The sequence below is a fragment of the Phyllostomus discolor genome, chromosome 14 (assembly GCF_004126475.2).
Source record: "Phyllostomus discolor isolate MPI-MPIP mPhyDis1 chromosome 14, mPhyDis1.pri.v3, whole genome shotgun sequence".
NCBI lineage: Eukaryota > Metazoa > Chordata > Mammalia > Chiroptera > Phyllostomidae > Phyllostomus > Phyllostomus discolor.
The window spans coordinates 18378295-18389188 of NC_040916.2; the positions used below are offsets into that span (position 1 = coordinate 18378295).

The 10894-nt window shown below is 46.1% G+C and overlaps 1 protein-coding gene across 2 annotated transcripts in view; it reads right to left on the reverse strand.

Annotated features, from left to right (window-relative positions):
• Positions 1–10364, reverse strand: part of SOAT1 (sterol O-acyltransferase 1) — a 50065-nt gene extending 39701 nt beyond the window's left edge. Inside the window, exon 1 of one of the 2 annotated variants that reach the window (XM_028530685.2) lies at positions 10106–10364. The gene's annotated coding sequence lies outside the window, so the exon portion shown is untranslated. Of the gene's footprint in view, positions 1–10103 lie in introns of both variants that reach the window. The other variant, XM_036015397.1, reaches the window with a different exon arrangement.
• Between the last annotated feature and the right edge of the window lie 530 nt (positions 10365–10894).

The window sequence follows — 10894 nt, forward strand, 5'->3', positions numbered from 1 at the left end:
GAAGGGGGAGACTAGAAAAGAGAGCTGGAATCAAATTGTAAAAAGCTAAGAAATTAGGACTTTTCTCCAGTTAGGCAGGGGTGAGCCATTTTAAGCACCAAAAACCATGATTCAAGTCAAAGTTTGGACAGCTCAATGTCAAGACAGACCAAGGCTGACTCCAAAGCAGTGTTTTACATTGTATGAAGTTTCCATTAGTGTGGAGCGAAAAGAAAAATAACAAGATACTCACTATGTTATGTTTAAAGCTACATATTTTTAAATTCTGTCATACGCTTTCTAAGCTCTAGTTACAATGTCCTGTTCTGTATGAAGTGTAGTACATGGTGAGTTTGATGGTTTCCTTAAATATCACTGCTTGGCAGAGTAAAAATCTGACAAATATGGATCGGTCTCCTCCTGATGTTTTCTTCTGAAATTGAACAAATGAAATAATTATGAAAGAGTGGGTGTGTATGCCAAGTAGAAATTTTAGGAAACTGGTAAGTCCCAATTAAGAGGAACCCAGGAAAGAGGTCAAGGCAACTGACGAATTTGCTAGTCACTTGTGTGACAGTGACAGAGGAAGCCGAAGATCTAATTCTTCCACAGAAGAGATCAGAGAAGTGAGAACAGATAACTAGCCCCTGAGGGATGCCCTCAGAGTAAGACATCAAGAAGTGGAAATCAGGGAAGAAAACAACAGAGACAGAAAGATGCAAAAAGAACCAAGATGTTTCAAAAAGGAAGAAATTACATAGGGGATAAAGTGGATTAAAAACAGAGATTCTCCTTTTGAGTGCTCATGTGCTTTATACATGTATGATATATTTTAATCTCAATACAACCTTTAAGGCAGGTCCTCTTATTTTGTCCCTCAAATAATGTCTTTGGTCACCATGTCTTCCTCTCTCTAGAAAGCCTGTTTTCTTCTGCCCGGTCTCTATCTGGCTCACCCACTCACCTTCCAAGCAAGAGTCACAGCCACAGCTGCAGGATCCACAGCAGCAGCGGCGGCAGCTTTGACTTGGCTGCCAGCTATCACATACCTACCAGGCTCTGTGCTGCTAAGTCCTGTACCTGTTCCCCTTAAACCTTACAAACTTAGAATGGAGGTATTCTCCTCCTTTTACGGATGAGGGAAATGTAGTTTGGAGAAGGGACTTCTCTGGCCCCCAATCACATGACTCTCCAACAGCAGAGCTGGGATTCAAAACCAGAACTGTCGGATTCCACGGCCTCCCCTGCAACCACCCGACTGCCCGGCTCGTGTCCTCTGCTGAGGCTTCTTTGACCCACCACCTGTCATCTCACATTCCTCCTCGGCGCTCCCACTGCTGCCGTGACTCCTATCACCCTTACTACCACACCCAGAGAGCCATACTGTTCCCTCTGACACTACTAGCACAAGCTTCTCAAAGACAGGGACCTCATGGCGTCTACCCCTCGAATCCCTGAAATCTAGCGGGGAGTCTCGGCAGCAGAAGAGGCATGCATTAGTACAGAAAGTGGACGTATCAGTAGTACCACAACCGGTTACTCTAAGTGAGAGGACACAGCGCTCTAAACTCAGAGAACCAAGAGGAAACGATATGTTGGGAGGCAGCCATGAGCATCCTCTTTACTGTTAACAGCTCTACACACCTTACTCAACAGTAAGATCTACAACCACTGATCTTCACCGGGGGTGGACGTCCCCTGAGACTCCTAAAGGCATGCAAAAACTACTCTAAATATTTCAATAACTGAAAGAAACAATTACACATTTATCACATAAAGTGAGTAACACAGGCGAATGAAAACAATCACTTCATTTTTGGCTGAGACTGTCAACTCAGTGAGAAAATCAGTTATTTCATGCTGATTAAAAGCACTAATTAAGAGGTGAAAAATACTTAATAAACCAAGTTTGATAAATAAATGTTTAACAGACAAAAAAAAAAAAAAAACCTTTAAGCCTGGGTATTCTGCAGAAACTTTACGTCCTTAGTCACGAAACTAGGACGCGTCGGCCTGCTCTGGAGAAGAACGCCCCCATGTCGGAAGCTGGAACACAGGTCTGAGTTTGCACAGCTGTGCTGCCGTGATTTCCATCTGTTGGCGAGGGGAGCCCAGAAAGAAAGCACTAACGTAACAAAACCTTTTTGTCACAGTCTACACTAATGTCATTGACCTCAAACTCCTCTATTAGCAACAAGTGAGAACTGTAGCACAGTGGAAAAGCACAGGATTTGGTATCAGAACACGGCAGTTTACAACTCTGTTCCATATCGGTAAATCCTCCAACCTTTCTGAATCTGTTTGTTCATCTAGAAAATGAAGATAAGTACTACCGCAGTTTATCATCACAGACAAGTAAGATGGTACACACTATAGCACCAACATTTTATTAACAACCAACTGTAAAGACTGAAGTGATCTGCCCTGCTTGGTGTGGCTCAGTGGATTGAGTGCTGGCCTGTGAATCAAAGGGTCACTGGTTCCATTCCCAGTCAGAGCACATGCCTGGGCTGCAGGCCAGGTCCCCAGTGGGGGGCACACAAGAGGCAACCACACATTGATGTTTCTCTCCTTCTTTTTCTCCCTCCCTTCCCCTCTGTCTAAAAACAAATAAAATCTCTTTTCAAAATTAAAAAAAAAAAAAAAAAGAATCAAGGGATCTGATACACCTACACACATACTTCCTGTATGCCAAGTGACACAGTCAAACACTGAGCCATGTCATCCCTCAGTTCTTCTTGTTTGCTCTGTGATGTACTAGAGGAGGGCAAATAAAGTCCTGTAATTACACATTTCCTCAAGGGCAGCTCAAACACCACGTGGCTTCCAAGATAATGTTACCATTCTTGTCAGATGTTAGGAAGGACAGCTGTTGCTTGAAGTGCCTCACCTCCATTCCGCCCAGATGCTCAGAGCACGTGAGCGGTACAATGATGAGATGACGTCTGCACTGAGCTCCTCCTGCCCTGCGTGTGAGCAACGGTGTGGGGCCGTTATGCGAAACGCTGGGGCGAATTACAGCAGTGCTCAGCCCCACCGTTCCCTCTCTGGACAGGCGCGTCATCCTGGCCGCCGTGTGGGGGGCAGACCACGAGGTCGAGAGCGCAGGCGAGAGACCAGTGGGCAGACCACCGCACTCACTCAGGGGAGGGGTCGAGCAGAGCTGACCTTTTCGACCACTCACCTAAAACAGGACCCAAGTCTACCCCCTTACCAATCTAGACACTCGCTAGGCAAACTACCTGAGCTGCTGCTAAGTCACAGATTCAAACTGTAATTAGTGCTCAGCGGTGTCTCTGTGCTAACATGGACCACTGCTCTTAGGTGAGGTGTACCCCAACTAACACAGGACCTGGGAGGGGGGCTATCCTCCCTGTTCCCTATCACCTCCAGGTCCCGTTCCTCCACCCGGCCAGATTATCACAGCGGATACCTCTCCTGTGGCAGGTACTGCGGTCTTCCTGGTCCCGGCCCTCATTCACTGAGCGGTGAACACCCCACTCACTCACTCTCCCCTCTCACTGATTCCTCCACACTTCTCTCACATCAGGCCATGTGCACAGACCCATCCAACACCCTGGCCTCCAACCTCCTCGATTCCTCCTTCTCAAACGAGCTGTTCTAGGTCCCAGTCACAGCGTCCCCTAGGATGCACTGTCAGCAATAACTGGGCCACGCCCGTAATTCTGACTCCAGCACCGAATCCTCAGAACACCACCAGTTCACTTACTCTGGTGCCTCCACGCCGGTTCTTTACTACCCTCCCCCACGCCAGCCCACACTTCTCTGAGCTCTGGGCTCACATCCAAACGCCTACTGGACGCCTCCACGTAGATGTCTCACGGGCATCTCAAACTTAACGTGACCGCAAGTGAACTACCGACGTCCCCTCCAACTCTATTCTTCCCAGTGCCTTCCCCATCTCAGTTAATGGGACTAACAATCAATCTGTGCAGATTTTAAAAAAAAAAGAAAAGAAAAGAGAAAAACTTGAAAGTGGTCCTTGGTTCTTTACTCTCCCCTACCCAATTCAAATCCAACAGCAAGGTCATTATTCTCTGCTTTCCAAACATACACCCAATCCTAACCTTTTCTCAGCACATCCACCACCTTCACCACAGTCTAAACCACCGTCGCCTCACTGACTAGCCTCCCACTGGCCTGGCTTCCTTTTCTCCTCGGCTCTGTTTCTTAACACGGCACCCACAGTAATGCTTTTCAAAGGTAAGTCAGAGCAAGTCACTTCCCCACTCCAAACCCGCCCTCACCACCATCTGGTAACTCCCCCAAGATCCCTCACTCACACCCAGCCCCTCCCCCACACCCTCAACCTCCTGCTGCCAAGTCTCTCCCTGGCTCCTAGTTCCTCTGGCCTCCTGCTATTTCTTGAGCAAGCCAAGCTCCTTCCCACAGACATCCTCAAAGCTTTCTCCTTCACTTCATTCACGTTCTCTGCTCAAATGCCCCCTTCTCAGGGGCTGCCCCCGTCTCCCCTAACTAAAAATACTCTCATATCCTGTTCCTCTTATTCATTACCCTGCTTCAGAGCACGTATGGCCTTATACATTACAGCACTTACTAGCTATCTGCCCCACAAGACTGTGACCCCCATGACAAGTAGAATTTTGTCAGTTCACCATTGTACCCGAGTATCGAGAACCAGGCCTGGAATACAGTCTGCACTGAATATGCATTTCTTGAATGAATTAATAAATAGGCACCAAGCATTTTCACGTACATTACAGAAATAAAACAACTGCCCTTCACATGTCTGTGAAACCATCTTAATAGGCTACTATAAAGAGTTGGAACTTATGGTCACTTTTCCTTCTAACTTTAACCATTAACATTAAAAGATAAACACAAAACAGTTAATGAAGACATTTACCGAGTTTGGGACTTAAGTTGTAAGTGTACATATGAAAATGACCTGCTCTAGAGCTTAAGGCTTTGCATTGACACCTGCCACTCCGGACCCAACTCGACACGTAACTAAGAGACTCTTGAAAACAATTCGCTGACAATGCCAGGCCCTGGATCCACGGAAACCTCACAAACTGGAGAGAGAGTTCTCCTGGAAACAACTCAAGGGATCAGAATACACGTCATTAGAATTGTAAGTCCCGTCAGTGGGTGCTCACAATCGGCTTCACTCTTAGACCTTTGTGTACGATACCTCCTTTAAATGCTAACAAAAACCTTAAACCGGGGTGACCCCATCCCCATTTTCTAACAGAAAAAAGTAGTGACTGTCAGAAGCATAATTATAAATGACAGTTAAGAAAGAAAACTTTTAAAAGTGGCAATCAACGTTAAAAAAGAGAGACACACACAGGGGTTTTGTTGCTGCTGTTTTTGTGTGGTCACAGGAGCCGAGTTCCTTCCGCATCCCCCAACACCTCACTGCCTCGAAGCAGACCTTGGCTGAGGTTCATGCTCTGGTGACCTTGGCACATCTTGAAAAGGCTGTGGAAGTTTAAACATAAAAGGCAAAGCCCTGGCTGGGTGGTTCAAAACTGTCCCCCACACAAAAGGTTTGCGGGTTCAGTCTGGTTGCGGGGGTGGGTATGTGGGAGGCTGTGCAGGAAGCTGATGATCCATGTTTCTCTCCCTCCCCCCTCCATCCCCCCGTCCCCCTTTCACCCTCTCTAAAATCAGTGAACGTATCTCAGGTGAGGATTTAAAAACAAAAATAAATAAATAAATAAATAAAATAAAAAAACACTGAAGGCAAGGCAATTTGAACCAATTTTTTTAACGTCCTAACACTTAAAAGATATGTGCCAATCAATTACCTGAAAATAAAACTCATATCTGTGGAGCACTTCTTTCTACAACGTCAGGTGTATGTGCTGTAATAATGCGGGTCTACCCCAGTAAACTGTACACACACACGTGCGCCCGCGCACGCACACACACACGAGTCAAGAGAAGGAATAACTAATGATTTAGGGAAGTCAAACAAGTCCTCAGGGAGGAGGTGACACTGGAGCCAGAGCTGGAAGAAGAAAGAGAGGTCTGTCAGGCACAAAAGCAGGACGGGAAGAGAGCACACTACACGGGAAACCATGAACCAGTACAGACCTTGTTCATGTTTCGGTGACCTTGGCACATCTTTAAAAGGCCGTGGCAGTCTAAACACAGAAAGCAAAACCATTTGCCTGAATTTTTTTTCAAGCATTACTTCAAACATTTCACCGAGGTCAGTGTGTGCCAGGCCCCGGGATCCACAGATTCCGTGCCCCCCGCCCCCAAAAGTGAAAATCTAGTGGGCGAAAGACATAAAAACGAGATTGTAACACCTAATGGTATTACAGGACTGTAGCTGAGACAGCAGAGTATGAAGGGGATTCAGCCTGCGGGCCACAGGAGCTCAGGGGCGATTAGAAAAGGTTTCCTGAAGAAGGGAGAATTTAGTTTAACTCTGTAAAGGCAGAGAAGGAATAAGGCTGAGCACAGGGTACACGGAAGGGCGAGGACAGAAAGTCAGAGGCCCACGGGAGCCACACCAGGCAGTCTGGGGCTTACCACACAGACGAGGAGCTGGGAGAGTTTTTTAAACAACAGGGTGACTTGATATTTGCTGCTGAGTAAGATGACTCAGGTGGCAGCATGGCAGATGTGCTCGAGAAAGGAGATATTGGCAGGGAGAACACGGAGCTCACGCGAAGTATGATGATATAGGCCTAAAGCAAGGCTCGAATGACAGGAGTTCACTAATGAACAAAGGACTTCACGAAGAAAGACGAGATATGGGAGATAAATTTACAAACATTAAGCTGAGGCATCTACGAGCTCTTCAGGTGGCTACGTCCAGAAGGCAGTCGGAAATAGAGATCCCAAGTGAGTTTTCTAACTCAGCTAAGGCCACGGGTACACCATGAAGCTAAGCAACTATAGAAGAGAAGTGAGTGGATAAGTTTACTATCTTGTGCATGTGGATCAGCCAAGTGACGGTCACCAACAGGCAGACGAACATACAAGTCTGGACTGAAGATGGAAATCTGGGATTTGCAGGTGTAGAGGGGGCAGCGGCTAAGGCGGACAACGCACAGGAAGGAGATCTCCCAGGGAGACCGCAAATCAAGAGATCACCCAGGGAATGATAAAGCTAACGTTACCCTTCCGCTCACTATGGCCCACTTAATCCTCACAACCATGTATGCAGTAGACAGGTACTATTATCCCATTCTACAGGTGGTTAAGCAATTTTCCCAGTATTGTAAGACAGTTAAGGAACAATAAAAAAGCAAGGCTAGGAAAGATTAGAGGAGAACCAGGAGCGAGCAATGTTCAAAATCAAGTTAAACAATTCAAGGGGTAACCCATGGCCAACATCATGGAAAATGTAAGTAGGGCAAAAAAATGGAGAAAATGAAAAGGAGGGTAGCACATGGGATGTTTCACAATTTGGGGACATTAATAGCTATAATTCACTTTAGTTCTACGATTAGTTTCAGGAAGGGCAAAGAAATATATTGAATTGGGTTGCAAAATGAGCTGAGGAAGTGAAAACACTAATCATGAGACCAGGCTTGCAAGGGGTTTAGCAATGAACAACGTAGGCATTAATGTTTCCGAAGCCAGTAACGCTGTGCTGGACACCAGGGCAAGCACACCACACTTAACGTTCCCTTTTTAAAAGATGCAAAAGATTCAGAAATGCTACAAAGCTTGCTCAAAGTCACATGTCCAGTAAGTGACAAAGGAAAATTTATACCCAAGATGACATAAGCCTAGCTAGGTAAGCACTTTCAAATATAACACACTGATTAAACAATCATTTCTTAAGAATCCAATCTGTGTATTGATTTTGTAATGTTCGGTGTAATGATGGCATGTGTAATGTTAGTGTTTTGTAATGATAGCATCTAATTTGGCTTATGGAGGTATTAATAATCTACAGTTGATTCTATCTAATGCATTCTTCATTTTAGTTATCGGATTCTTCATTCCTGACTGGTTCCTTTTTAAAAAAATCTTTAATTAAAAAAGAAAGTTAAACAAAATTCAACTGAATTAATCTAAAGATCTAATTGTCTTTACTAAGCAACTCATGAATGGGGCAGCATCCCATCTAGCAAACAAAAAGTTTTTACAGGCTGACAGAGGGTAGGACTAAGAAGTTAAAAGCAGATTATTTCAGGCAAGGATACGTTCCCGTAGGGGAAGGCGGGTCTTATCAGTTAGGTTAATTAAGATTCTTTTTCTGGGAAAGACTGAAATTGCAAGTAGATCAGGTATTAAATCTGGGTTTGGGGTCCTGGGCCTGCGATTTTCTGTTTAACAAAAGCAAAACAAAGAGAATTGATTTGAGAAACAATGTGTAGCTTGCCTACAGTGTTCCTATTAACAAAGCTTTCAAAAGAACCTATAAATCTGTAAAATAAATATTGAGTGCTTACTCTCAGTGAAAAACTTTGCTATATTACTCCCCGGTTCAGGGGAAAGAAGAGAGAAATAAATGCAGATAAATTTACAATCCAAAACAAAATTTCTCCCTCTTCCTTCTAAACATAGGTGTGCCCTAATACAATCCCACAATATTTACACATCAAAGAATGAGGTCATTAAGTCAATTAGCAAAACTAAAGCACAAAGACTGTTCTCTTATCACAGCACTTATCCTACCTGATAAATTCCAAAAATAAATCCATTAAAACCTCTTCCCATTTCCTTCCCAAAGGAAATAGGCACTCTTCCCTAGGCAATGTTTCCCGTTCAAAAGTTCCTTCCTCTGTGGTCCAACTCATTCATTCTTTCCTTGTGCCAGGTGCTGGAGAAGACTGGAGAACTGAGACAGAAATAAGATGGTCTACCCCAGCTTTCCTGAAATTTACATGCCAGCACCAAACAAAGCCTCTAAGTAACTAATGCAGCTTGTTACAATGGATGATTAACTGCTGCTAAGGACAACAGAGTGCTGGGACATTTTCAGGTGATAAACTGAGGAACCACATAGGAATTGACAAAAGGGAGAGAATAGTGCCTAAGGGGTGGAGGAAACCCTTAAAGACCAGGAGATAAGGAAAAGAAAAATGTTTTCTTGGAACAAAAATAAAACTAGTGTGGACTGAGCCCAGAGGGCCAGGAGGAAAGTGGCCCAAAGTCAACTGGAGTTAGCAAGAGTGGCAGCAGTGATTTGGTCTTCATCCTAAGAGAAACGTGAAATCTTTGCAAATTCTACGTGTGGGATGCATCAAAACACGTGTGTTTTTAAGTGACTATTTTTTAAATTAAATGATTAGTCTTCTGAATGCCTCAGAGTGTGCCTTCCAAAATTCTCACACCTAGACAACCCGCAAACTTCTCAAACAAGTCATTCATCCATACTGTCCAACTTAAAGCAAGAGGGGAAAATGCTTCAACTTGAATTCTATGTCAAGGGAAAGCCAAGTACTCAAAAAACAAAACAAAACAAAACAACAACAAAAAAACCCCCAGCAGTTTAAATAGATGGCAGCCACTTAAATATTAACTGACCAATGAACTTAATCTATGTAGAGAAACTATAGAGCTTATAGTTGTTTCTCCTTTACAAATAACTTCCAAACAGATGTCACTTAAACTGCCTGGCTATTCACATTTAAGAACGACAGAAACTTAATTACATCCTAATATTTAAGGCTAAATTATGAGCTTGATTAAAGGCTTTGGCGCCCAGGCAAGAAGACTTGGATGTCTTGAAGTACCATGTCCCTCTTCACACGTTTTTTTTTTTTTTTCTCCCTAAATCAATTAGAATCTGACTTTCTGAGTGGATTCTTTTGTTTCACTTTTTAAGGAATAAAACGTCTTCTAATTCATAACTTTCTTTACTACCGGCTTGAGGGACGCCACAGCACGCGTGACACACCAAACCCTACCTCCAACCAAGGTTTAAAAGGCTGCCAGTCACCCGGGGGCCCGATGGCAACTTTCCCGCCTTCTCCATCCCCCAAACTCCCCAGGGCTGGAGGATGCTCCCCACCCCGGGCTCCCGGCGGCCTCCTCCGCCCCCCGGCCCAGGACCAGGCCGAGGCCGCCGGGCAGGAGTTGCAGCCGCCACCTCTATCCCCCTCCTCTCCGGCCCGGGTGCGTGGACCCAGACGGGAAGTGAGGGGGGCGTCGGGAGAATGGGCATTACCTGGAGCCCAGCAGCCGGGACCTCCGCAAGGCGGGCAGAGCCGCGAAGCCGTCACAGCGCTGGGGCAGGAAGGTCAGCTGCTGGCAACTCTCCAGGTGTCGAAGCCGCCACTGCAGCCAGCCCCGCCGCAAACGCAGATAAAGCGCCGGACTCTCTCCCCCTCCGCCCCCAGCCTCGCGGCCCGTTACGCAGCGTCACGCGCACAGCCCGCGCCCCTCCGGATTTCATTGGTGGGCCCCGCGGCGGCCAGGCCCCGCCCACCGCCCACGGCAGCCCCGCCCCTCCCCTGGCGCGAGGGTTCTACTTGCAGGAACCCCCTGCTGGCCCTGCTCGCGGTGCGAGGGAAACTTGCTGGGCTCGAGCAGGTCGTGACACCGGCGGCGACTGGCTTCCCGTTTCTGCCCCAGCGATCCAAAGTGCGGCAGATACAGGACGGAGACAACTTCCTGCAAGTCCGTAACGGCACCCCGCATAGTAGCACGGGACCCCGCATAGTAGCACGGTACCGGAGAGACTAGTGCCTCTCCGAAAGCTCAGCGGAAGCTGCTTCTGAAACAGGATCGTTACAATTCCGACCGACCCTCTAGGGACAAAATAGAAGCGCTAGTCAGAAGCCTTTGTCATGGAATGCTTCTTTGTAAACTGTACTCGATCGTGTGTCCTTCAGCACGCGCGCACTAGATTGAGACAGTAAGATCCTTGAAATAATGGGGCAATTAAGTAATTAAAGAGGGGCTTAATCAAAGAAAAATAATGGTGCAGAGAGATGTTGGACACAGATTAGCTAGA